The sequence below is a fragment of the Equus caballus genome, chromosome 17 (assembly GCF_041296265.1).
Source record: "Equus caballus isolate H_3958 breed thoroughbred chromosome 17, TB-T2T, whole genome shotgun sequence".
Taxonomy (NCBI): domain Eukaryota; kingdom Metazoa; phylum Chordata; class Mammalia; order Perissodactyla; family Equidae; genus Equus; species Equus caballus.
Genome location: NC_091700.1, coordinates 66,372,228 through 66,399,377, shown reverse-complemented (window position 1 = coordinate 66,399,377; position 27,150 = coordinate 66,372,228). Strand labels below are relative to the sequence as shown.

At 38.3% G+C, this 27,150-nt stretch overlaps 1 long non-coding RNA gene across 1 annotated transcript in view; it reads left to right on the top strand.

Annotated features, from left to right (window-relative positions):
- Positions 1–25,489, top strand: part of LOC138918535 (uncharacterized) — a 29,647-nt gene extending 4,158 nt beyond the window's left edge. The window contains exons 3-4 of the long non-coding RNA XR_011428008.1: positions 12,439–12,542; positions 13,539–25,489. This is a non-coding gene — a long non-coding RNA (uncharacterized lncRNA). The remainder of the gene's footprint in view (positions 1–12,438; positions 12,543–13,538) is intronic.
- The last annotated feature ends 1,661 nt before the right edge of the window (positions 25,490–27,150 follow it).

The window sequence follows — 27,150 nt, the reverse complement described above, 5'->3', positions numbered from 1 at the left end:
GTTATTTTAACACATATACATTGACCACTCCAATGTGCTCAGCCCCTGGGGATGAAGTGATGAAAAAGACAGGCCTATAGGTCCTGTCCTCAGGAAGCTTTTATTTTCCTGGTGGAGGCTGGTGGAAAACAAATAAAACATGAATAATCAAAATAATTCCAATTGGTGGAAGGGCCACTAAGAGAAAGAGTAGGGTATTGGGATAGGAAATGGCAGTGGGGTAAGTGCCCGTGTTGTATAAGGAAGCAACTGTGCCCAGCTTTGGGACAGAGCACACTGGGCCCAATAAAACTTGTTCAATTTCTGTTCTAAAGCAGGAACAGGACCTGACATGTTCTGGGAGTGGTGAGAGCCACAGAGACTGGAGCCCGGTGAGCAGTGATATAGAGAGGCATTAGCTGAGGTGGAGGTAGAGATTGCAGCAGATCATATAGGGCCCTGTGGGCCTTTCTTATGGATTTGACTCTTATACATAAGGCAATGAAAGCCATTGAAGAATTTTAACCAGGTAAATGAAATTATCCAATTTGAGTTTAAAATATATTACTTTTGCGAGAATATATTAACAGACTTTTAGGTAGAAATAGGGAGACTAGCTGGGAAGCTGTTGGAGTAGTCAAAGTGACAGGTGATGGCAGCTTGAATAAAAGCAGTGGCCCTGGAGATGGAGAGGAGTGGACAGTTTCAGGATGCAATGTTGGATATAGAGTGGAAAAGATTGGTTAATGGATTGAATATGGGCTGTGATGGGGGAGTTTCGAAAGAAATAAAGGGAGGAATAAAGGACGTCTCCTAGGTTTCTGGTTTAGCATCTTAGTGGTAGTTTTCACTGAGTTAGAGAAGTCTAGAAGTGGAATAGCATAGAAGGAAAATTTCCTTGAAACATGTTAAGTTTGAGATGCATGTGAGTTATCTGAGCTGAGATGATGTTGACTAGCAGTTGGATTGATGAGTCTAGAGTTCACTGGAGATATAGCCTGGCAGTCAAAGTATACACAAGGTCTTTAAAATTACAGGAATGGGTATGACCATATAAGACAGGAGTGTGGAGGGTAAACAGATGAGGACTGAGAATTACATACAAACAGCTCCAATATTGAAAGGTCAGGTGGAGGTAGAGCCATCAACAGAGAGTGTGAAGAAACCCAAAAAGTGGTGATGTTGCGAGGCTGAGCAAGGAGGGCATTTCAAGGAGCATTTCTAAAGATCCATTGCTCACCACTGGTCCTTCCAAAGTGACTTTTTTATTAGGGTCACTATTTTTGAGTTGTTTCTCAGTTTTCTGGAGAAATGCTCTAGCTACTTCTTATAGGGAGAGAACTCAGGTAGGACATGCCCTGAATCATTGATATCTGAGACTGTCTTGCTGTTCTTTTGCATGTGAATGAGCTTGCATAAATGTCTAAATCTTGGATCCCAGCTTCTTCTCAATACTCAATTCTCATCTACGTGCACATATTGTCGCAAAGATGTTTGTGGTTGGTGTGATAGGTCATTCTCTCTAAGTGTTGTTTTCTACCTTAAGGATTATAAGCTCAGTTTCCTTTTAAGTTTAATAATTTCACCAGGCCATTTATAAGTATTGGTTCCTTTCTGATGATTATTTTTTTGATTCACTACAAGTTCTTGCATTTGTGATTCAGAATTTTCTTCAACTTGGATGTGTTTTTGTCCACTATGTCCTTAGATGTGGATTATTTTCCATTTGTACTGGTTTCCACTTCAAGATCACAAATTACCAGCATCTGGGGTCTTCATTGTTAGTTCAATCTCCCTAATCATCGTCCTTGGTCTTTCCTTTCCACTGTATTCTGGGAGATTTTTTCAAGGCTAAATTCCACATTTGATTTTTAGCACAGTTAGTTTTGTTCTTTACAAGTTATGAAACACTACAAATTTTAGTGAATTAAGTATTGACATTCCATAATTACTGGTCTCCTTTCAAGTGGTTCCTGATCTCTCATGCCTTCCTTTGACTTCTGCTAATCAGTTAACTGGTTCCTTTTATCTCTGTCCTTTGGCTTTTCATCTCAATTTGCATCTTTATTTTATAGAAGCAATGTCTTTTTCAGCTTCTATCTGAAATTTTTTTGCATTAGGTATTATAATAATATTGTCTGCCTCTGATCTGGTCTACTCCACTTCTGTTACAGATTTATTGTATAGGCCTTGTGATCTATATCTATGTCATACTTACTCCTTAAATGGTGAGAGTTGTGACCAAGCATGGCGTTTTCTCTGGCAACAGTGGGAAGATTGTTGTTGGATTTCCTCATTTCTGTTTAGATGCAGATGGACATCTATCTAAGATCTCAAGCATGAGATCCTAAGGCTAATTCACAATCAACTACTTAACAAGAGCAGAAGAGAGCTAGGTGTTCATCTGCTGAGCACAGTCGTGGCATGGGAAATGTCCTCTGGGGATGCCCCAGCCACAATTGTCACATTATTTCTGATCTTTATCCCACTGCACCACTGCCCTGGAATCTCCCCTGGAGTTTTGTTTATCCATAGGACTTTCATCTGGAAATGTTTTTGTCCTGCTCAGAGCCTGGCTCTGCCCCTCTCAGGCCAGGAGTGTTTAGGAGGCCCCGGATCCCCAGCCCTAACTTTCTGTGATGAATCATCTTTGCTTGGTCTTCCTTAATCTGCTAATGCCTACATTATGTCTAGAAGAAATTTCTTGAAGTTTCTGTCATTTTCATAACTCTCTTTTCTAGTTCCTAGTGTTGATACCGTTCCTCCTCTCCTTTTGGTTATAAAAATTCATTTCTTTTAGAAAGGGGGTGTGGTAGTTGGTGATTGTGGAGTCAATTATACATGTGCTCAACTCACATCTTTCTCTGCTCTCTATTCTACATTATTTTAACAAAGGAATACTATGCAGTCATTAAAAATTGGTTTTTAACTGCAATATATAAATTTCCTCTGCAGTACAATCTGAATTTTATTGAAAAGGAGTTTTATATATTTTATCTCTATACATATATATAAAGAGAAAGCCTGAAAGTAATATCCATAAAATGTCACTTGTGGTTATTTCTAGGATACAAAATTATAGTGACTTTTACTTCTTTTTTTATAACCATGTATACCTTTCCAAATTTTCTATACTCAGAATATATTACTTCTTTAGTTATAGAATGTACGGTTAATTTTGAAAGTCATGTACCCAATGCACGGTCACAGAGACTTTTTTTACCTCTTTCCTAACACAGTATATTCTTTGTAAGGTCAGAGGTTAGAAAGTTATCTGGTTTTGTTGCTGTTTCTGTGTGGCCTGCCTTTATTCCCCAAGGGTGTCAGGGAGCTCACGGACCTTTGTCAGAGTCCCCTCCACTTATCTCCTGGGCACATTTCTCTTTCATAAGAAAGTAAGCTAGAACCCCTTCATGTGTGCATGTCCTAGGCCTTCCCTTTTACATTATCCAGAGCAGAACATGTTTGAAATTTCTACTGTGTGGATGAAAACCTTTCTCATTTTGGGGTCATATTTGCCCATATGAATTTGTTTTGAGAAACTTTCTTGTTAAGGCATTTGAAAAACTTTGATGTGCAACTGTGGTGGTTACTCAGTGGGCCATTCTATAGGGTGTTAAGCAAAAACTTGATTTGCTAGGAAAGATTCTCCTCTTTTATTTAATAGAAATGAAAAACTATCTTCTGATCCAAAAACAAACGTATCAGAAGAGAAGAAAACTTGAATTTAACAAGTTTCTAGTAAATATCTGTAAAATGATATTTAAGACCTTTTATTATGGAAAATTTTGAATATACACAAAGGGAGAGAAAACAATATAACGATTCTCCATATATTCATCACTCAACTTCAATAAGTATCAGCACTTTGCTGATTCAGTGACAACTACATTTTCATATTTTTTCCTGGAATATATTAAAACAAATCCCTGATATTTCATACAAATGCTACGGAATGTTTATAACATATAAGTACCTTTGGGAAAAGTAGCCATACGCCATTATTACAGGCAGCTCTAACAAAATACCACAGACTAGGGAGCTTATAAACAACAGAAATTTACTTCTCAGAGTTTTGGAGGCTGGCAGTCTGAGATCAGAGTGCCAGGATGGTCTGGTTCTGGTGAGAGCCGTCCTCCAGGTTGTAAACTTCTCCTTGCATCCTCACACAGTGGAAGTAGGGTGAGGGATCTCTCTGGAGCTTCTTTTATAAGGACACTAATCTCCTTCATAAGGGCTCCACCCTCATGCCCTAATCACCTCCCAAAGGCCCCACCTCCTAATACCATCACCTTGGCCATTAGAATTGTATCAGGTGAATTTGGAGGGGACACGTTCAGACCATAGCAATTACACACAACCACCACACCCCCCAAATCTGCTAGGATGTTAATAAGACCTACCTAATATCCAGTTTTGTTCAAATTTCCCCAATTATCTAAAAAATCTTTTTACAGTTGGCTTGCTTAAATCAGAATCTAAAGAAGTTGCACACAGAGCATCTGATTGGTATACATATTGAGTTTTGTATTGTTTTTGTTTGTTTGTTTTTATCTTTAAGTGTCACTCTGACCTTTTCTATGCCATTTATTTGTTAAGGAAACTGGGCCATTTACCCTGTAGGGGATCTCACATTTTGGATTTGGCTGGTTGCTTCATTGTAGTGTTGTTTGGCTTGTTTTTCTACTCCTCTTATTTAATAACAGAGACTTTTTCAGCAAGTTCTATCTCTATTTTACACATCATAAAACTGTGGCTCAGAACTTTAAGTAACTTACAAGGGGCAGAGCTGACATTTAAGGTGTCAGCAGCCTTGGTTCCTTCTGAAGGTTGTGAGGGAAGGATCTGTAGATGGCCATCTTCAAGTACACATGGCATTCTCCCTGTATGTATCTCTGTGTCCAAATTTTTCCTTTTTTAAAAGGAAACCAGTCATGTTGGATTAGTCCCACTGTAATGACCTCATTTTAACTTGATTACTCCTTTAAAAAGCCTATCTCTAATTGAGGTCACATTCTTATGTGCTGGGGCTTAGGACTTCAACACATGAGTTTTGGAGGGAGGGGCACTATTTAGCTCATGGCAACACAGAACACAGCACATGGCTTCACAAAACTTGTATATTTCCCCCAGATCTTCCTAGCATTGCCAATAGTCTTCCTGATGAAACACCAAGCTCCACTACAAATGCATTTCTCTTCTTGTTCCCTACAAGCAGTACCACACATTTCTCTCTTTCCCAGGCCAGGTCCCTGAGGGGGCTTTGAAAACATTCAACCTATAAAGATTCCTCCTCAGGAAGATGTTCGTATTAGCTGCTAGCTGAGCAAGAAAAACCGGGCCAGTGCCAGGCTTTCTAAATTCAAAGATATGAAAACCTAGATGGAGGAAAAGCTCCAGAAGTACCTAAAGCTGAAAGTATTCTGTGAATTGGAAAGAATGCTTCCTGCTTGTTATAAGGAGAAGTCTAACATTCAGTGAACTGTGATTTAATCAGTGCTAGTTTCTTTTTTCTTTTTTAGGTGTTTTTACTTCTTAAATGCAGTTCTTGGCAATATTATTCATGTTCAGTGGCTTTTATTAAAAATATTAGGTCTGATTTATATAAAACTGATGGGTGGAGAAGCTTACTGTTCTGTTTCAGCAAACCATAACTATAATTTAAACCTAGTAACATTAAACTTATGCTGTGATACCTCTCTGAAATGTATCTCAAGTTCACATGGAATTCTTTGAAGGTGATAAACGTTTGGAATGTTGAATCAAACATCCAAATAAAGATGGCAAATCACACCCCAGGAAAGGTATGAAGAGTCACAAATAATCTAACATGATATAAGATTTCAAAATATTTTGGAGTGTGTTATCCGACTTTTAAATTGGGAAGATTTGCCTTCTTAATTTGGATTTACTTAAGCCGCTATTCTCTGAGTCCATGTTGATGGGTAACCAGGAAAGGGGGTTGGTTCAAGTGGGTCAGTTGGTGGGTAAATACTAGGCAAGAATGAAAAAGAATGCTACAAATAATCCACAAATTGGATGACACACACGAATAATTTAGAGAGATTTGAAGTTAGAATCAGTGAGATTCTAGTGACCTGTAGGAAAATTCCACATAATTTATCTGGGAAAAAATAAGTCCCCTGTGACCCCCAGAAATCCAATCATTTTTGATTTGTTCTTTTCTCTCAGGAAACCTCACACACATCAATGAAGTCCTGGTTAAGAACATCACTCTAGGAATAAAGCTGCTCCATTATCTTGAGCTCTGCCACTATCTTGCATGTCAATACTCAGACCAGAAACCTTTTTCTGAGGTTGATGGATGCACTGTGTCTCAGTGTGTATGTGCCTATAGTTAGATTTTGCTTTTAAAAAGGAGTCATTAACCATGCCTATTTCAAAGTGTTTTCCCTTTTTTATCTACACAATCAAGCTAATGTTTAACTATTTCACAACATATACTTCCACAAAATGTAGCAAAGGAATACCAGCATTCTCTTTAGCACATGACTTGTTTGTCATGGTGAAGAAAGCACCTTTAGCCTGTTCAGAAAAGTAAACTATTATAGAAGGTAATTTTTTTCCTCAAGTGTGATAACTCAGGGGAAAGCAATCTGGGGTATAGGAAACTATAACTGGGGTATAAAGATTACCAGTCGCTAAAGCTAGGCAGTTTGGCTGAACCTTTTGTAATCGCCAATATTACAAGATTTTCTACCAAGAAAGGCAGCAATTTCATATGACTCATAATAATTTTTATAATCTAAAGGATTTTATCGTTTATTTTGACTGCAAATAGGAATATTACTGCTAAAAGGCAAATAGAACAAAAACGAGTTAATGGACTTTTTCGATTAAAAATACATGATATTAACTACTTCCATGACTTCGGTTCACAATTTTCAGAAGCACACCTTAAACACAGAGTGCCAACCTTGGCTTGGGTAGTCTAAGTGTAGTGTAGAGACTTCTGTGATGGCAGGAGTTTTATTTTATTTATACCTAGTAAGCAATAACGGATAATTTGGAGCCTTCCTTAGTGTTATAAAGAAGATTAAATAGGATGATATGGTGGGTTAATTGGGGACCACTATGGCTCGGGTGGTCTGGAAAGGTCTATCGGAGGAGAGAACATTGCATGGAAACCTTCGTCATGAGAAGGAGGCAATGATGTGAAGATATGGAGGAAGGAGAAGGAACCAGGAGTGTAGGGACTCTGAGACAGGAATGAACTTGGACTCTTCAAAGGAAAGAAGAAAGACCAATGTGTCTAGTCAACTGTTGTGTATTTGGAAGAGGACTCAAGCGAGAGAGGCAGCCTCTCAGGAAATATTTGGAAACCTGGACACGTGACTTAACATTGCTGAGTCACAGATTTCTCATCTGTAAGGGGCGATAATCCATAATCATCACAACAGCTCTTCTGGGCAATGATTATGTGTAAAGTGTATGTGCTGGATGCAAAGTAAATCTTCCATAAACGCCAGTTTTTGTTTTAGGCATGTTATTTTCAGTTAATCAAATTTTTAATGAATACATTTAGTTCCAAGTGCTAAGCCACCAAATGAAATGAATGATATAGTTTTTTTTTATTAAGATTTTTTATTTTCCCTTTTTCTCCCCAAAGCCCCCCAGTACATAGTTGTATATTCTTCATTGTGGGTCCTTCTAGTTGTGGCATGTGGGACGCTGCCTCAGCGTGGTTTGATGAGCAGTGCCATGTCCGCGCCCAGGATTCGAACCAACGAAACACTGAGCCGCCTGCAGCGGAGCGCGCGAACTTAACCACTCAGCCATGGGGCCAGCCCCTGAATGATATAGTTTTTGCCTTAATAATATTTATAATTTTCTTTGGGGTATAAAATAAGTTTCCAGATTCCATGGTATCAATAAAACCTGACTCAAGTGCAGAGAAGGCAGGGAAAAGTAAAGATAAGTGGAGATAACCTTGAAAAGATAAAGAAAGTCTTATGGAACGCATGTAACTGAACTGGCTTGAAGACTGAGTAAAGCTTTTGTTTTAAAGGGGCTCCCAGGAGGGTGTTGCAGAACAGGAAAAAGCGTAGTGGTGAGACTAAGAATGGCACATTGAGGGCACGGTAGGGAGCTAGGTTGTTCTAGTTAATAGAAGCATGTTTCAGTGACTGGGAACAATTGGCTAGATGTGTAGCTGAGGAAATGCAGGGTGAATGGACCTAGGAAACTGAAACTTTGAAAATGAGGAAAGAAGAGTCTGAACTTGAAGCACTAGGGTATCAGTATTTCCTTTAACAGCATCCCTGGAAGTCATCTGTAGAATAATCGGAAGGAAGGAGACATTGGGGTGAATTATATACTACTTGATCAGGAAAAAAGGATTTGCTAGGATAAGAGTCATGTGCCTAAAATGGTAGAAATAGATATGAAAGATAACTTGAAGGATTAAGCAGCGTTTAGTAGCAGAATTTTTATTTTGACATACAGCTACCATGAATTAGAGGTTATTGTTTCAAGAACTAGACTAACTGCTGTACATCTGTCATCTCAATTAATCTCATGACCTAGAGACCATTATTCAGGTTTTGCAGATGAGGAACTTATGCTCAGGGAGATTAAGGGATTTTTTTTTATAATGGTGGGTTTACTTCCCCATTGCTAACGGTTACCTACCTCTAGCTTCCAGAATAGACCAAAATGCTTCTTTGACCCTCAAAATCTTGAAAGATTAAGATGGGTTTTTGGGAGTTTAAAGATAGGGTGAAGAGATCAGCATGAGAGATCTGGGCAATTTTATAGCTTCCTTCTGGAATTCTTCTCTTCTGACTGGTGGCTCCGGGGAGAGAAGAGAACTGAGAAGTAATGTCACCGGATGTGGCGTGCTGAGCATTTTCTTAACTACTTTGATTGTCAAGGCTTAAGTTTTTTTATGTTGGTAAATATATTGATAAAAATATATTGATAAAAAATTATCTTATGTAGTCATTGTCATTGGTTGGTTATTCCTTTATCTTAATCTTTTTCTTTTCTTTTTTTTAAGAATGGTCACTAACAACTGTTGCCAATCTTCTTTTTTTTATTTTCTTAAATTAAAAAAATTTTTTTTTAAAGATTGGTACCTGAGCTAACAACTTTTGCCAATCTTTTTTTTTTTTTTCTGCTTTATCTCCCTAACCCCCTGCACATAGTTGTCTATCCTAGTTGCAGGTCCTTCCAGTTGTGGGATGTGGGATGCCACCTCAACGTGGCCTGGCAAGCTGTGCCATGTCCACGCCCAGGATCTGAACCCTGGGCCGCTGCAGCGGAGCATGCAAACTTACCCACTCCGCATGGAGCCAGCCCCCTATCTTAATCTTTTTCTATCTAAATGTGACAACTATTTTATAAGATTTAACGATTCTTTTCGATGACAGCATACAACACTATGACACTTAGTTAGATGAAAGGCAGAACTTTTTGTTGCTTATAGCTCCAAATGAGAGGAAGTTTCCAAGCAGGGCCATACAGTGGCTTGCATCCAGGGACAGGGTAACAGCAAACTGGGGTTGTAGGGAGCAGCTTATGTGTGGCAAGTGGGGTGGAGTGATCTAGGTTTTCAGGTTCCCTGTGGATTGGCTAATTTGAATAATTTCACCAGCTCCAGAGCATAGGTGCTCTCCCTAGTTGTTTGGTACTTGGCTCTGGGGAGATTTAGGTGATTAGCAGCCCTGGGGTGTGAGAGTCCTATGTGGGAAGTGGTTGGGGTGTGGACTAAGCTCCTCAAGGGAGAAAACTGTCAGGCCTCCAGCCAGGACCTCAAAATTGGCTCCAGACAGGAGGCCATCTTGGAGGTGTGGTGGTTAAGTTTGCACACTCTGCTTCACTGGCCTGGGGTTCACAGGTTTGGATCCCGGGCCTGGACCTACACATCACTCATCAAGCTATGCTGCAGCAGTGTCCCACACACAAAATAGAGTAATATCAGCACAGATGTTAGCTCAGGGTCAATCTTCCTCACCAAAAACAAAACAAAAAAAATTACATTGACAGCATGAAAAGTAAAAACAAAACAATATTACAACTACCATACTATACAGTACTGTTCTCTTATACTTCTATAACCCTTTTGACCCCAGGCCAAGCGGAGGACTGCCCTGCCTTCTGGCTGATTCTCTTTTGGGTGGAATTTCTTTTGGCAAGCATCTAATATGGATATATTGTTGTGGTCATAGATAATCAGTTCTAGGGTATGCATTCTCATTGGTTTGGCTCTTCTGGTTTGATCCAAACAAAGTAGAGCCTGTGAAGTTTCCAGGATAAATATTAACTAACTAGGTGATAAATTATGAAGTGTCACTGACAACAGAGCACTATACTAGGTACTGTAAAAAAAAAGCAAAGATAGCCTTTGAGAAGATTATACACTTAAACAGCTGAGAATAGTGGCTAGTCAAATTACTCAAGGGCAGGAGGACAACCTACTGTGATGCTCATAGCCTAAGAGTGTTCCTTGGAATATCCTTTAAATACTGTATGTTCCCCACTTTCTTTTTCTCTTTCTGCTCTATGTCTGTCTCCATCTGCTAGATACTCTGCTTGTCTCTTTGCTTTTATTATTTAGCTCCTATTTTCTCTCCCTTGCAAACTTTTCTATGCCTGACTCCATTAATAAGTGTATTTCTTAGTATTTGCTAAATGCAGGCAAATTGAACACCTTAAATATCCTCAAAAAAAAACATTGAATTAAGTTACTTGATAGACTTTTTTCTGTCCATTGAACTTTGATTAAAAAAATACCTTCTTATCTCTGACTAACATTATTTGAGGTTTAATTTCCAGTTATTTTATCTTTTCTTTTCAATTAGTTATGTCTAATAAACCAATCACAGACACATAGACACACACAGAAATCCCAGGAGTGTTAAACTAAATTTTTAATTTTTCCAGGCATTGAGCCCAGCTTGATGTAACTTTTTAAAAATTCTCATTTTGTCCTAGATCCTCTTTTAAAATAGGCGATTTATAATTACTAATTAGCTAGAATAAAAAGATAAGGAAGATGATTAGCCTATGAAAGCTTTAGTTTTTTTCAAGCAAAGATTAAAATCACAGCAATAGGTGTAGGTAATGTAAACAGTTTCTTATAGAGCAGAAACTTCTTGCCCCTTCAGTAATCCAGATCCTCTTCGCTATTACAAATGAATTAATCCTGTCAGAAAATTCAGTCATCTTATTAGCCTACCAAATTTTATCTCCCTTTATTTTCTGCTGATCTCTTTTCTTGAGCAGTGAATTAATTCTAACAGACTTACATCTAACTCACATTGTAGTTCTTATATCAGAGTGTTCCCATAAAGTCAGACATGTTTTTAAAGGAGAAAATGGGTATTCCACAAATATCTTTACAAAGATGTAGAAAGTATCTCCTGAAAGCGAAGAGGATGTATTTCTCTAAAAGCAGCCCCTCAAGGGGCTGGCCCCGTGGCATAGTGGTTAAGTTCAGCGTGCTCCACTTTGGCAGCTTGGGGTTCGGATCCCAGGCATGAACCTACATCACTTGTCAGCCATGTTGTGGCCACTACCCAAATACAAAATAGAGGAAGATTGACATAGCTGTTAGCTCAGGGCAAGTTTTCCTCAGCAAAAAATAAAAATAAAAAGAAGAAAACTCTTTGAAAATAAAACATAAAATAAAAACCAGGGGGGGCTGGCCTAGTAGACATAGCAGTTGAATTCATGTGCTCTGCCTTGGTGGCCCAGGGTTTGCTGGTTCAGATCCTGGGGGTGGACCTACGCATCACATATCAAGCCATGCTGTGGCAGGCATCCCACATATAAAGTAGAGGAAGATGGGCACGGATGTTAGCTCAGGGCCAGTCTTCCTCAAAATAAATAAATAAATAGAAATTAAAAAATGAAAGAATGAAAACAGCCCCTCAAGCCTTGCTTAGTTTTAGACTTAAAATTTATATAGTTTTTTATGGTGATTTTAGAAGCAGTATGTACATTGGAGTGCTGGTAAAAGTTAGAAAAGAAAAGCTCTGATTTCTAAAGTAGACTGATTTTCATGATGCAAATACTCCAATCTTACCTGATTTTAAGCTACCAAAGTGAAATTACTAAATGCAGAGTTTGAAAGAGGCGCGAGGTAGCACATCACTGTATACTATTTCCTCCATACAGGTCTAATAGACAACCTTTAGAGAATTGATAATAGTAAAATCTAGTGAAATTATTAGGAAATGATGAGTTTTGATTATTTATTACCTTTGTTTTAAATATAGTTTATCTAATTGAGAATAGACGCAAATTAATTTTTCCTATTGGCTGTGTTTAACAAACATTCATGACGTTCCTGAAAAATTAACAATAGATTCTGTGAGTTAATATGAGCCAGCATTAGCACACCATTGAATTAGAGCATTAACATAATTAAATGATTCTAGATACAGAAATGACAAACTTGTAAATTTGAGTTTCTTGTTTTGCTTAAATGCGCAGAGAAAACTTTTAGTGACTTGGATAAAGAAAGAGAAGAAAGAGATAAAGAAAACTAAGAAAGAAACAAAAATTTAAAGAAAGAAAAATGGAAGTCTTCTGGAAAGGTAAAGGCACATTCAGGAATCTAAGATGGGTGAGTGAGATGAGAAGATTGTAAGAAAAGCTCTAGCTATTTTCTTTGAGTTTAGATCATCTGTAGTTCATGGAGTTATCATTGATAAACTCTGAGAAATGATGAAATGAATTTATCAGCTTATGTTGTATTAACAAAAGATTCCAAAATTTGAATGGCTTACAGCTTCAAAGGTTAAATTCTAACTCATTCAACATGTTCTAATGGTTGACTGCAGGTTTCTCTGCTCTATGATCTCTATATTCCATGACCAAGGCAGATGGAGCAGCCTTTATCTGGGACATTGCTTGTCTCATGGCAGAGGGAAAAGAGAAATGGCTGAACCATGTGCTAGTTCCTAAAATGACTCTTGTAACATCTGCTCATATTTCATTGCCCGAAGCAATCTACACAGCCATGCCTGAGTTCAACCAGATGAAGACATATAATCCTCCTTGAAGGAAAGATGCCAAAGGGAGGGAGCTGCAGGGAGGGACAGCAGATATTTTGAAGACATTATAATTTCCCACATGGAGAAGGGCAGAAGTATCAAAAAGATGACTAATTTTGTGCAGAGAATGCTAGGGTTCACCAACATTTGTGTTCTCCTCTTTTTCCTGATCTTATAGCTAGACATTGTTTGGCCTACCTTAAACATAGGAGTGGAGACATGACTGAGTTCTGGTCAAGGCCAAAGTTTTTTGACTACTGTTGTCACTTCTACTTACCTTTCATTGGCTAAATCAAGTTTATGGCCATGCTTGAATTCTAGAGTGAAGACATACAATCATCCTCCAAGGAGGGAGGCCAAAGGGTGGGGCATCCCAGGGTGGGACAATGAATATTTTGAACAATAATACAGTATTCTACAGGAAGAATGGAAAAAGTGCCAAAAGATGCTATGGCAGAGGCTGCTGGTGTTCACCTCACAACCTCACAAGCGTGAATGATCCTCTCTCTTTTCCCCATCTGCCAACTGAATGGAAAGGGTATCATGAATCAGATGGAGAGTGGAACCCCAAGATGGAAGGTGCCTGAGTCCTTGAAGGATGAAGTGGAGCAGAATCTTCACCTCTACACTGGACTCGCACGTAAGTGGGAGATAAGCTCTCATATGTGAAGCTACTGAAATTTCAGGTGACTTTGTTATTGTTGCCACAGCATAACCTAGTTTATTTTGACAAGTACAGGTTGCTACAGAAATTACAAATCAATAAATATGATGTCAGTCCTCAAAAAGATATCTTGAACACTGTGGTAGCCTGAAAAATTATCCCTCCCTGAAAGATATAAACATCCTAATCCCTGGAATCTATGAATGTTACCTTATATTATAACAGGGTCTTTGCAGATGTGATTAAGCTAAGGATATTGAGACAGGGAGATTATCCTGGATTATCAGGATGGGCCCTAAATGCAATCACATCTATCCTGAAAAGAAGAGGGAGATTTGAACACAGACAGAAGAGGAGAAGGTGATATGAAGATGGAGGCGAAGATTGGAGTGATGCAGCCACAAGCCAAAGAGTGCCAGCAGCCACTAGAAGCTGGAAAAGGCAAGGGACAGATTCTTTCCTAGAGCCTCTGGAAGGAGCACAGCCCTAAAGACACCTAGATCCCAGCTCAGTGATACTGATGTAGGACTTCTGGCCTCTATAACTGTGAGAGAATGTTCCTAATTCTTATGTCACCAATTTGTGGTAATTTGTTACAGCAGCTGCAGGAAACTAATACAAGCACTAAGATTAAGTCAGGACAGGGGACCAGGTACCAATGCTCAGTGACAACAAGGAGTGTCCAAAGGAGAGCAACCAGAAAGACTTTGGCATAAAACATATGACTCATAAGTCATATAATTTATAAACTAAATTCATAACATTGTTAACCATCCTAAAGTTTGAGAACAGGAATACAGATTAGTAATTACCTCATTAAAAATCTCCCATCTCCCAATTTTGCATGTAAAAAGAAACCTGAGACCTAGAGATATTCTGAGACTTGTTCCCACTTGAACAGCTTAGCCTCAGAGTCAGTTCTGGAATACAATTTTCCCAACTCCCAATCCTCAAGGGTATCAAAACTGCAAAAGTAAAGCTGGGGCGTGTGTGTGTGTGTGCGCGCGCGCGTGTAGGCACTCAACTACTCACGAAAGACGTAAAACCTCTCTCCAGATATGTTGTAGGGGCTGTTGTTGTGAGCTACCACATCCTCTCCTTCAGGACTGAGGTATTCATTCCCCAGCTGCTGAGTGTTGACAACTGAGCCTTTTCTGCCTCTCTGTCGAGGTACAAAGGCCTGCTCCTCTTGCCTCAAGATGGGACAATCTGAAGATCCATCCCAGGTTCAGGGCAACCCGTGAGACCACCTGGGCCTTTGTTGTGACCATCTTTTCTGCCTGTCCCTCCTCCTGCTTTCTTCACTCCTCTGCATGTGTTAATTCCCAAGAGCTCTCCTTCACAAACTTCCTGCATCCTCATCTCCACCTCAGAGTCTGCTTCCCAAGGAACCTGACCTGGGACATCGATGAAGTATGTGGGCAAGAAATTAAATGTCTTCTTCAGGCCTTCAAAGGGTAGATCCAGGATCAATGAGCAGATGTCATGGGGGAGAATATCTAGGTTTAACACAATCAGGAATTTTCTGACAATTATATCTGTTTGAAAATGGAGTATGAGGATGGACCTTGACGGTATTATGCTAAGTGAAATAAGTCAGACAGAGAAAGTCAAATACGGTGTCACTCATAAGTAGACGATAAAAGCAACAACAATGAACAAACACGTAGATACAGAAATTAGATTAGTGGTTACCAGAGGGGAAGGAGGGAGGGAGGAGGGCAAAAGAGTTGACACGGCATATGTGTGTGGTGATGGATGGTAGTTAGTCTTTGGGAGGTGAACATGACACAGAAATTGAAATATAATGAGGTACACCTGAAAAAAATAAAAAACAAAAATTTTTTATTGATTACACGTTGAAATACTAATACTTTGGGTATATTAGGTTAAATAAGACATATTATTAAAATTAAGAAAAATAACTTATAAAGTTGTGATCACCTGATAAATGTCCGTTTGTGGACATTATCTTCTGTCAAACATATTGCAGAAAAGACTTGTTATTGTACATTAGTTTATTTGGCAAGTATTTATTGACCACCCACTCTTGGCCAGGAACTGTTTTAGGTGCTGGGTGTACAGCAGGAAAGAAGAGAGGCTCAGTTCCCACCCAGATGGAGCTTATATTGTAGTAGAAGGAGATAGACAGGAAACACCCGAACCAAGAAAACACACATAATAATTTCTGGTAAGCTTTATGAAGAAAAAAGATGATAATGTTAAGGAGTGGAAAGAGATTAAGGGGGATGAGCTGCTTTTGCTAGAATGATATCTTAGTCCATTTGGTCGGCTATAACCAAATAGCACAGACCGTGTAGCTCATAAACAACAGAAATTTATTTCTCACAGTTCTGGAGTCTTGAAAGTCCAAGATCAAGGTGACAGCATGGTTAGGTGAGGGCCTCTTCTTGGTTTATAGCCAGCACCTTCTTGCTGTGTGCTCACACGGTGGAAGGGGCTAGAAACTTCTCTGGAGCCTCTCTTATAAAGGCACTAATCCCACTTAAGAGGGCTCCACCCTCATGACCTAAGCACCTCCCAAAAGCCCCACATATGAACATCATCACCTTTGGGAGTTAGAATTTCAACATATGAATTTTGAGGGGACACAAACATTCAGACCATAGCAGATGGTCTGAGGTGGTCTCTGAGAAAAAAAGATATGTGAACTGAAATCCGAGTGATGAGAAATCCATGCCAAGATCTGGGAGAATAGTGCTCCAGGCAGGAGAAACAGGTTTAAATCTTGTGAGAAGGGATCAAGCCTGAAAATAATTGCCAAGATCCCTTTAAAGTGAAGAGGTGCTCCAGCATCGTGTGGTCCTTCTTGAGGTATAGATGTGGGAGTGCTTTGGGGTGGGGGACGAATCACCCAGGGAGAGTTGGCAATGAAGGCAGGAGGAGGCAAAGCTTCGCTCTCAGTTTGGTGACTCTCCTCCTGATCTTCCTCTCTACCCTCCCTTAGTCACTTCCCAAATATCTCAGACTCTTAGAATAATAACAACATTACAGTAATAGCAACAGCCTAGTAATCTCTTGTTAAACAAACCACTCTCTGAGAAGCCGTCCTATATTTCCACTGACGACACTGCTTCCCATTCCACTGCGTTAATAGAATCAGTCCAAGTAGAACTTCTGAAGCCCACCGCCATCTCCATCTCCGTATCTGTGTCCATTTGCTCTGTTTACTTTCCTGATTCGTGCTCCACTTCTCTGTTTGCACTCTTCTACCCAAAGACATTGATGCACCAACTCTCCCTCTCTCTTCTGTAGCAAGTGCTTTTCCTTTTCTCTGGGACCTCTTCCTTCAGCATAGCAAAGTGCTGTAATTTCTCCCATACTAAATTATCTTCTCTTGCTCCCAATTTCCTTTTTACGATACTTCCTATATCTCTAACGCCCTTTACTACAAAACTGTGTAAAAGTGTAGACTCTATTCTGTCTCGAACTTCTCTTTTCCCATTTTTTCTTGAACTCTTCCAATCAGCCTCCCCACCCTTCATCCCAAACACACATGCACCAACTCTACTTTTCTTGTGGTCACCGATGCTGCTCAATCTGAATTGTCAATGTTTTAGTTATCCTCTTATGTAGCTTATCAATGGCATTTAACAAAGACCTTTGCTTCTCTTCATTGACATACTTCCTCACTTGACTTCCAGAACTCTACATGCCCCTGGTTTCTTCTATCATCCCGGGCCCTGAGCTCTTAGCTCTGGGATTGCCCAGGGGCTAGACTTTGGACTCCATCTTTTCTTTATCTGTTTTTTCCCTTGATATTTCATTCAAGCACACAACTTTAAACACCATCGATATGCAAATAACTTCTGAATATATTTTTTAACCTAATTTCTCCACTGTCCAACTGCCTTTGCAACATCTAGATTCAGACATCTAATAAGATTCTCAAACTTAACTTTTTCAGAATGAAACTCTTGGTTTACCCCTGCAACCTGCTCCACTGACATCTCAATGAAGTCATGCTCCACTTCTCCTTTTCTCTCACACCCTACATTCGATATAACAGCAAAGCCTGTGGCACTGCCTTCAAAATATAGTTAGGATCTGACCACTTCTCATCACGTTTTGTGCTCCTGTCCTCATCTGAGTCACCGTCTTCTTTTTTCTGGATGACTACAGTAGCCTCCTAAATTTCTCACTGAGTCCTCCTTTGCCTCACTGCAGCAACCAGAATAGTCCTTTAAGGAAAGTCAAATCATATCACTGTTGGAGAAGTCCCTCCAAGACTTCCCATTTCACTCAGAAACAAAGCCAAAATTTTTTTTTTTAATAGAGGTCATAACAGTTTATGACATTGTGAAATTTCAGTTGTACCTCCTTATTTGTCAGTCACCATATAAATGTGCTCCTTCACCCTTTTTGCCCAATCCTCAATCCCCTTCCCCTCTGGTAACCACTAAACTGTTCTCTTTGTCCATCTTCCACATATGAGTGAAATCATATGGTGTTTGTCTTTCTCTGTCTGGCTTATTTTGCCCTTCAAGGTCTATCCATGTTGTTATGAATGGGACGATTTTATCTTTTTTATGGCTCAGTATTATTCCATTGTGTATATATATATACCATATCTTCTTTATCCAGTCATCAGTCAGTGGACACTTGGGTTGCTTCCACATCTTGGCTATTGTGAATGATGCTGCAGTGAACATCGGGGTGCGTAAGTCTCTTTGAATTGTTGATTTCAAGTTCTTTGGATAAATACTCAGTAGTGGGATAGCTGGATCGTATGGCATTTCTATTTTTAACTTTTTGAGAAGTCTCCATACTCTTTTCCAGAGTGGCTGCAACAGTTTGCATTCTCACCAGCTGTGAATGAGGGTTCCCTTTTTCTCCACATCTTCTCCAACATTTGTTATTTTTTGCCTTGGAGATTATAGCCATTCTAACAGGTGTGAGGTAATATCTTAGCATAGTTTTGATTTGCATTTCGCTGTTCATTAGTAATGTTGAACATCTTTTCATGAGCCTATCGGCCATCTGTATATCTTCTTTGGAAAAATGTCTGTTCATATCCTCTGCCCATTTTTTGATTGGGTTGTTTGTTTTTTGTTGTTGAGTTGTGTTAGTTCTTTACATATTTTGGAGATTAGCCCCTTGTGAGATATATGATGTGTAAACGTTCTCTCCCAGTTGGTGGGTTGTCTTTTTGTTTTGTTCTTCATTTCCTTTGCCTTGCAGAAGCTCTTTGTCTGATGAAGTCCTATTTGTTTATTTTTTCTTTTGTTTCCTTTGTCCCAGTAGACATGGTAATTGAAAAGATGCTTCCAAGACTGATGTCAAAGAGTGTACTGCCTATATTTTTTTCTAGGAGTTTTATGGTTTCAGGTTCTTACCTTCAAGGATAAAGCCAAAATGGTTTTAATTGTGTTTTAGGGCCTTACATGATCTAGTCCCCAATTACGTTTCTGACCTCATCTCATACGCTCTACTTCCTCACTTTGATTCTGCAACACCAGCCTCTTTGCTGTTGCTCAAACACGTCACCACACCCCTGCTCAGGGACTTTGTACCTTCTATTCCCACTGAGTAGAATACTTTTCCCCAGACAAAGGTGTAGATCATCATGTCACCTTTCTGAGGACATTATGCAAATGCTACTTTCTCAGTGGGGCCTTCTTGGACTGCTTTATTTAAAATTGCTACCCTCATACTAGCCACCAATTGAACATTCCCTAGTCTCCTCTCTGTTATTTTTGTTTTTATAGCACTCATCACCTTCGACCATAACACATCTTTTATTTACTTATTCATTCATCTTCTCCCACAGGGAAGGGATTTGTTTACTGTTGTTTACTGAGATACACACCAGTACTTAGAAGAGTGCCTGGCCCACACAGGGGCTCAATAAATACGGGTTGAATGAATGAATATAATACATAGTTTGGAATAAATACCTCAAGTGATAATTCTGGTACAAACCACTGACCCTGTTCAACTTCTTCCACTCCCATCCATCTCCTCCTCACTCCTGTGGTGAAAAAATATCAAACCCACTTTCAGAAAACTAAAGTTGAATCCTGCTCTTTTGTTTACTCTTGGTACATTCTTGGGCATATTACTTAATTTATCTACCTCTTTTTCTTCATTTGTTTATTCTAGAAGATAATGCCAAGCTCACATGATTGTTCTGATAATCAAATAAAAGGTTATATCTACTTAGAAATATGAGATATTATTATTAGGAATCACAATTCACACTTGGAAATGCCTCGTTTGGGGGACATATTCCTAGCCTGGATTTTTTCTTTTAAATTTTGAATATTGTACTTTCTTGCTACAAAAATAAATGCAGTGAAGAGTGATGTAACGTTGTATTGACTACTTCTGCAGCATCGCTTGCTCATGGTCACATATTTTCAATGGCAAATATAATGAATACACTGTCTGGGGTGCAGGGTACTTCAGGGAGTACTGAAGAAGGTCAAGCGGAGTTGGGAAAGACTACACAGCGGAGGGTTCACTCTTGTGGAGAGCAAGACAGTAATATTTTAGCAAAATGTTAAGAATGGAGTCGTTCAAGGCAGAAGAGGTTTAAAGAAAACAGAGAGATAATAATCCAACTGATTGCCTATTCTATTCATAAAAGTCTGCTGTTTTCTCATCTTTGCAGTGATTACTAATAGATTTATATAGAAAAAGAACGATAATGGTGTGGAGTAATCTTTTGTTATTTTGCCTTTCCAGCAGCCATTCTCTCTTATTTACAATGCTCAGGTTTCCTTTTGGGAATTACCCTGTTCCCTGGTATGGAGTCTTTGTGGCATCGTAATCAGGGTTCCATGCTCTCCCATACGGCAAACAAGTAACGTCAAATGAGGGGCTTCCTGGAAGTTCTTCTTTTCCAGGCTGAAACAGGTAAGAGCAGGCACCAGACAAGGATGTAGCCAAGAGGACCCTTAGGATTGGGAAACTCGTGCAGGGTGATGCAAAGAGACATGGCTGGAGTTCCATTGTTCCCGAGATGCTGGCCAGAAGAGAAGGTGAGCAGACCCTGCATCCGTCTCCCAGAGGATCCCCTGCTCCTGCCCAGTTTCTGAGCCTAGTTCTCCAGCCTTATCTTCTTTCTGTGAGCTGCCCAGTATTCCTCCATTAAATTCCCCTCCTGAGGACCTTCACATACTTAGTGTTAATTTCTATGACTTGTAAACAAATCAATTAGAATGCAACCAGATCAAAACATGAGAGAAGATAATCTTCATAGATCACTCCACAGTCTCAACTGTTTTGAATACAGTCACAGGTCACTACAGCTTGCTCTCTCAGGATCTGTTTTTCTTCCGACATTTTTCAGCTGATGGTTTCATATCACCCATACACGATTCCTACTTTACATCTTCCTGAGACAGATGTTGCAGAAAAAGGCTCATTATAAATAGTGTAAAAAGGCAGTATGTTTTGTAGATGACATTTTTCCAGAAAAGAATGAAACTACACTGGGGACATGTGAAAGTTACCATTCCTCTCTGCCTTATCTCTCCATCAATTGCAAATGCATTATTAATCAAAATATAGAGATAGTGTATATAATGACTATCCATATAAAGAAAGTATAATATAAAGAAAAAATCAAATGTAGAATAAACTAATATAGATATAAACAGTATTTTTGTTAACTGCCTGTTCTTTAATCTGATTTTTCTGTCCTCTCCTCTTTACCAATCAGAATCCCACAATTATCACACAGAATGTGCTACCAACTTTAAGTATCAACACTCAAGTAAAAATGTCTTAAACATTAAAGTGGGGACATACAAGCTTAGATTATGAACATACCTATTTATTCCAGAAATTAGCTAAAATTAAACTGAGAGAATGAAAGAGGTAAAATCCTATAAAAAGAAAGAAAATGTAAATGATATATCAGTAGGAGAGATGCCAACTGCATTTTGAAGACTGGAGAATACCAGATTAACAATAATTGTGTTTTTAAACCAGAGGGAAAAAACAACAAATGTACATTAATTTCTGCTAAAGAACCCTGAATAGACTCAAAATGAGAGACACCAGATACTTCTGAAGGTGGGGGACACGGATGGCATTGAAAAAGCGTGTTGGTTAAAAGTCTTCAAAGAGCATTGAAACTCTCCAGATCCTCACTAACGTGGCCAGCATAGGTTTTGTACACAGCTGACAAATATTTTTTATTAATTGAAATGACACAACATTATAGTAAATTTTTACTGATATTTGAAAGATAAAAAAGCTCTTTTTTAAACCAAAGAGAAGCTACCACTTGGTTAAAGGTGCACTGGGGTTTATGGAGTATATGATATGTCTGAGACATAGCGGCGGGAGACTCTGGGAGAGGGAGGAAACACAATTGGTAAAGCTGCATGATAGGTACATGGCATTCCTTGTACTAGTCTCTATTTTTTCATGTTTGAATTTTTCCATAATAAAAAGACAAATTTCAAGTGCTTAAAGAAAAGCTCAGAAGTTTGCGAAGTCCACTTGTTGTTTTGCCTCTCCTCTGAACCCAACCTGAGTTCTGGCCTTAAATGAGTGGCCCATTTAAGAGAACAGCTAGTTCATTCTGTCTGGTGCTATTGTTTCCCGCGAATCAATATTTCTGCTGCATTGTTTGAGGTTGTACTTAATATGTCTCACAGGTGGTTTAACACAGAGGCACTTGTGGCTACACCCGAGTGGAGGGTGGTTACTGAATGATTGAAAGAACAATTGACATCATGTGAGTCTAGGAACAGAAGAGAAGGGAACAAAAAAGCAACATCTTCCTATAAATGATAGAGTGTTCTTATTAGAGTCCATGTGAAGATTACAAATTATCTTTAGCTGTTATGTCTGCCCATTTCTGAATTGTGAACAGGCTTTCCCTTCTTAAGGTATACAGATGTTATTCATCATTACACACCTGACTCTTTAGAGCACTGAAATCTTAACACATCGAATTACATTTAATAAGAAGCATAAGCACTTCAGGATTAGGGTATGAATCTTGCTCCTTTAGAAAATTATAGAATAAGGGAAACCTTAAAATAAGAGCGGGAACGAGAAAGGCAGGCATCAAGTAAGAGACACAAAAGATGGATGGAAGTGAGATGGTGGGAAAGGGAAGAAAATGACATATTTTCCTTTCAAGTCTGTGCCTAGCTCTTATTTGAGTATAGTAATTTGATTCATGCTTATACTCTGTGTCTGATTTATTACTGGTTTCATCATGAGTGTCCAGCTCCATTGGCTTTTGCCCATTTGTCTCCAAGGTAGTGAAACCACCATCCACACAATGACTGTACCAGTTGACCCTGTTAGCACTTTTAACTCTCAACTTAAATGTCTCCTTTTGCTAGTTATTTTTAGATTTATTGTTGTATGGGATGTGTATGTTGTATAGCAATATGATACCTATGGAATGTTGTGCACTGTGTAAATCAATCACCATAATAGCATCTCTGGGTGAAACCAGGGGCAGAGAGGACAGGATGAAATGGGACACAGAATGGAATAGAGGATATGGTAACAAAGAGTAACAGAAAGGGGTGAAAATATGGCTGGAGAAAGTGCTTAGGAATTAGGAACAGAGTGATAAGGGAGACAAGAGAGTGAAGAAATCACTTTCTAACAAGAGAGTAAACTAAAAATTAAGATTTAAGCACGAACAGAGATAAAAATATAATCAAGAGAGAAAATGATTCTAAAGAGCAAAGAGCAGCGGAAAACAAATTGTGTTAGTGCATTGGTGTATAACTGTACCTGGGCTTTAAAAAAATGATAGAATATAAAAATCTTACTTTTCTCAGGGTAATATAAATGCATCTCTAATAAAGAAGTTCTTTATGATATCCTAAAGACAGGCAAAGAAAATCATAAAATAATTTGTTTGGGGTGGTGGAGCCTTTTGGTTTCCCAGGGGCTGGTGAAAATTGGTTAGAATTAAGAATGGAAAAAGTGGAATAACGATTAAATGTTTTTGTGAAGAAATACAAAATGAACAGATTTTGAGGCTTAATCAAGGTAAATAAAATGCAAAAGTGGTCCTCCAACTAAAGCCTTGGATGAAGAAGTGCTCTTCTGAATTTTCACTGTCAGTTTGTTAAACATTGAACCACATTGTCTTCTTCTCATTGTTTATGAGTTACCGGAAGATTCTGTTAGGCGCTTGCTACTTATTTATTTGTGTATTTGGTATCTTCCCTAGGCATTCCTTATCTCTATTATGTCTCCTGTTGAGTTAATAAAGGGAAAAGATTTTGACCCACCACCAATACCTTGTTGTAGAGTACCACATGCCGTGACGCACTGACAAGAAGACCCTTTTGATGATTTATTCCACCTCTTCAGAATAACCTGACTTAAAAAGAGCTGTAATTAAAGTTTAGCCTTAACTATGGAATGATCTTTGCTTTGTCATTTTCTTCTTGAGACATTCAACAATTTTAAGCGCATTTGACTACCAAACTTTCATGCTTGGTTTTAAGCAGAATTATAGTAATTGTTTTGGAATTTTTAATTGGATGAATAATAATTGAGGGGAAAGCTCTTTAGCTAATTTCCCTAAGAGTTGACTTGCTACTAAAGAAGCATGAAAGATACTTTCTATTTCCATTATATTTTTATATTAATAATTATACCACTTAAAGTTTAAACAGGCTTCAAGAGCAAAGTGTAACACCTTAACAGGAAAATCAAAAAGATTTGTCATTTTTCCTTATCATTAACTTTCCTTATTTAAGTGTATGCTTTGCTAATATTCAAATGAATTACTTTGTTTTAAATTCACATTTAAAAATCAAGTGAGATTGTAGATGCAGTTTTTAAAGCTATGGATATATGACAGATATCTGAGATTAAAACACTATGCATGATCCACATTGAAATGTGAGTCAGTGCACTGATGATCCACTGATTTAAGGATGATTAAATTGATTTTTGGTTTTGTCTGTCTTCCCACCTCCCCCATAACATTATCTTCTACAGAAAACAGATGAAATAGAATTGAAACTATATTTTAATGTTTGCAGATTTTCTTTAAAGAAAGGTTTAATTCTAAGTTAAATTTAAATTTACGTTTAATTAGTGCTGTACTTGAAACATTTTAAAATGTTTAAAAACCAAATTGTTCATAAAGTTGATCTGCTTTTGTATTGAAGCAAGATTTTACTGAAAAACTGTTGTGGAATGCTTGTATTGGTTGAAATACAAATTACAAAAATGAGCCTTGACTTTTTCAAAACTTTAGTTGTGTTAAACAACTTCCTGTAAGACAAGTTTCAGCAGATCAGCATAAAATTTTCTTAATTTCATTACAGTCTGTAAATTAAAATTAATGAGTCTGACACCCACAATTAACAATGAAAAATGCAGATTGTTATAATTACTTAAGCAATAACATTGCTTTACATAGAAGACTTAAGGTGCTCCACAAATTATTTACAAGTGTTACATAAAACACAAAAAATGACAATTTCAATTTATTTTGTCAATGCAAAAAACCAAAATCCTTACTAAAACCTTTCTCGTTTGGGAATCTCTCGCCATGCATAATTAAGCAAATTTGATTGCAATTAAGCCTGGCTTCTACAGTAGAGTTTTAATTAATGCAAATCTGGCATCTACATCTATAAGATTAATTTTAGTGAATTAAAAGAAAACAACAAAGCACATTTGAAAGTGCGGTTGTATTGTTGAAAGGACAGAATTTAAAAGCTGGTTATTTTTCAGTCTTCCATGTGTACAGCCTTTGACTGAGACTTTAAAGAGGGGATATTTTATTCAGATTTGTTGTTTTGTTTTTAAATGCCTTATTAAACAAGATCATCAAAATTACACAAAGCCACTTCAAAACGATATCTTAAAAATTCAATATACATTAGAGCAAGGTCTGCTCATATTGTATATAGCTACATATATGTCTGTATATATATATGTATACATGTGTATATATACACACACAATCCTTGCTATCTTTGCAGAATTAGATGTGAAACTCATCCTCAAATGCACATAGATTTTATTTTACATGTTTTTAATATGTTTAGTATTTACATCTTAAAATACTGAAAAAGCACAACTGTTGAAGATATAGTCTCTTTAATAAAAGTGCTTAAAGTATAATGCCAGCTAAGCTACAGAAATAACCTGTGTTATCAGACATATATATATATTTATTAATGCTATTTGATGTAACTTTATTTAATTTATAGTTGAAATTTCCTGACTCCTCATGTTCTGTTTGATAGAAATATAGATGTTCTTGAATACATATTAAAACGATTAAGTGTCTCAGATACATGACATGATTTGGAAACAAACTTAAAGATTTTGATCTTTTTAAGTTCCTGATTATTTAAAGAATCACCCGTCTGGAAAAGACATTGGTAATGGCAATAGAGTTTCTTGATATCCAAGGTTTCGTGTTCTTTTTTTCATAGAATAAATTCGTGAGGTGGTTGTAAACATGGCAGTGTTTCTACCTCCATCTTTGCTGAGGCCTTCATACCATGGACGGCAGCTGAAGTGGGACAGTGCAGGACTTGCAAAGGAGCTAGCGGACCACCAATTTTGTAAGCCTCAGCCAATAGTCACCTCAGATTTATGAAAGTGTTGAAGTTGGAAAGTAGAGAGGCTACTAACTTTGGAAAATCTTGGAGTGGTGTGATATATTCCATTTTCCTGACCCCCAACACGCGACAAGAGTCTCGCGGGAGGCAGAACTTTGAGAAGATTATTTGAGGAGACTGATAAGGATCCTGATGTTTGGGGCTGGTGTTGACCCTGCTGAGGGCTCACAGGCAAGAAGCAGTAGAACAGAGAGAGAACCCGGCCTGTACTGAAGGCTGTCTGCATGTAGCATTTAGCAGAAGATGTTACCCTTGCCGAGAGAACTAGTAGGAAGCTCCCATACATGGGAAACACACACAAAGGTGCTTATAAGGAAGAGAGTCAGGTTTGCCCATTTGCAAAGTCCGGAGAGTGCTGGCTCTAAAAACTCTCCAATCCCAGACGATTCCATCATCCATTTGCTGTGGCACCAGTGAAGTAAAGACTTTGTTCCTACCTATTACCTCCTATGCCTCTCCTGCCAGCCTGGAAAATCCAGAAGTGTCTTGAGAAAAGAGGGCAAGAGATGTGAGTAGAAGCTTAGTAAACAGAAAAGAAGTCACCAGCCCTCTTTGTCTGCTCCAGCAGAACCAACCAGTGAGGGAAGCTTTAATATTAAGTGAGATTTGGGGTTTTAACTATTACACAGACTGTGCACCTTGACTAATGAGACGAGATCACTTTTTTGATTAAAAGTGAGGTTAAGATTTTTTATTTTTTGAATGATACAGAGAAATCATAGGCTCAAGCCCCAGTGAATGTCTGTTAACAAGAAGAGGCTTTGAATAGCCACCCCATGAATTCTGTTAGCAAGTTACATAAACAAGGTAATTTCGATAGGTCAAGGGAAAGTCAATAATAAGTAAAATTGTAATAGCAACTAGTTATTGAGCATGTTATGTG